At 34.7% G+C, this 1,629-nt stretch overlaps 1 protein-coding gene across 1 annotated transcript in view; it reads left to right on the top strand.

The window, feature by feature from the left end:
- Positions 1-1,629, top strand: part of TMEM131 (transmembrane protein 131) — a 226,413-nt gene that overhangs the window by 57,111 nt on the left and 167,673 nt on the right. The window lies entirely within an intron of this gene.

The raw sequence follows: 1,629 nt of genomic DNA, 5'->3' as shown, positions 1-1,629 counted from the left end.
TGTTTCTCATTCTGCTGCTTGGCTTTTAGCTTTAGTCATATCAGAACAGCCAAGTACATGTGGTGGGACAGTCAGCATCTTCCCTGAATCTCAAAAGACAATAGGAGTCAATGAATTCCTATTAAGCTAGATGAAATATTGTCTCATATTTTTTTAGAAAATAAATGTTGTGTTTTAGAATTTTAGATTTATACAGAAATTATAAACATAGTATAAAATTCTTATGACCCCCCCCAGTTTCTCCTATTATTAATATCCTTACATTAGTATTGTACTTTTTTTAACAGTGAATCAGTATTGATAGATTATTAATTTAAGTCCACATTTCATTCATATTTTCTCAGCTTTTACCTAATTTCCTTTTTCTATTCTAGAATCCCACCTAAGATACCATATTACATTTAGTATAAGTCACATCTTAGGCTTCTCTTTAATGGTTTTTTAGACTTTGTTTTTGATGACCTTAGCAGTTTTGAAGAATAATGGTTCAAATATTTTGTAGAATGTTCCCTATTCCCCAGTTGGGATTTGTCTGATGTTTTTCTCATGATTAGACTGGAGTTATGGATACAGGGATTCAACCACATAGGTAACAGTGCCATTTTTTATTACCGTACTGTCAACAGTTTTTCACAATTTACATTGATCTTGATCATCAGGCTAAGTAACTTTTGTCAGGTTTCTCCACTGGAAGATAACTCTTTTTTTCTTCCTTTCCATACTATATATTCTTTTGGAAGCCTATGCTTAAGCCTATCCACCTTGTAGATAGCAGTTTCTACATAAATTATTTGGAATTCATCTACACTAGAGATTCGTCTCTTCTCCAGTAATTTACAACAACATGGGCTCATGGATATTTTTGTACTTTGGATTATAATTCAATACTACTTTGCTTAAATTGTTGTAGCTTTGGTGATTTGGGAACTCTTTCTATTGATTTTTTTTTCATTCCTTTTCCATATTCCCTCATTGTAGATCTGGAGTGGGGTTTTTGGTTTGTTCTTAGCACTTTATTTCTGGCACTGGAAGATGCTCCAATTTCATCTTGTGTGTTTCCTAGCCCTGTGCAAGTATTAGCCACTGCTCCACTTATTAGAAAATAGCATTAGAACCCAAGATCTGGGTGCTAGGTCATTGACGTGTCATTACTTTTGGGCCTTTCAGATGACAGAGCAAGGAAATCTGTGTGTGTGTATACTAACCTATGTGTACACACATCTAGAAATATTCTCATATGTGTGTAATAATCTAGATTTTGCCAAACAGGACTTCATACTGATATCACCAACTCTGATCTATTCCCACATGGATCATTGTAACCTCCTATTTTTATTTCTGTATAAACTCCTATTCCAACAGTGAGAAATGGGGCTCCCACCATCTATGTTTTTAATTGTTCAGTTCCAGTGTATATGTATAGTGGCATCAGAATTGTTACTCCAGACTTCCATGGGGACGAGAGTACAGTGCACAGTATGTAGTTTCTTTTACCTTTCATTTTCTACATTCCCCTCATGTCTAGAGTTACTGAGGTCAGCATTCTCTTCTCCCACTTCAGTAAGGTTATTTCATACATTAGTAATACAGTTAAGTTGCTTTGTCATATTCTGCATTCCATCCTGGGAT

Source organism: Otolemur garnettii, unplaced genomic scaffold (genome assembly GCF_000181295.1).
Source record: "Otolemur garnettii isolate 467f Iridium unplaced genomic scaffold, OtoGar3 scaffold00148, whole genome shotgun sequence".
NCBI classification, from domain to species: Eukaryota; Metazoa; Chordata; class Mammalia; order Primates; family Galagidae; genus Otolemur; species Otolemur garnettii.
This window is presented reverse-complemented; position numbering and strand designations above follow the sequence as displayed.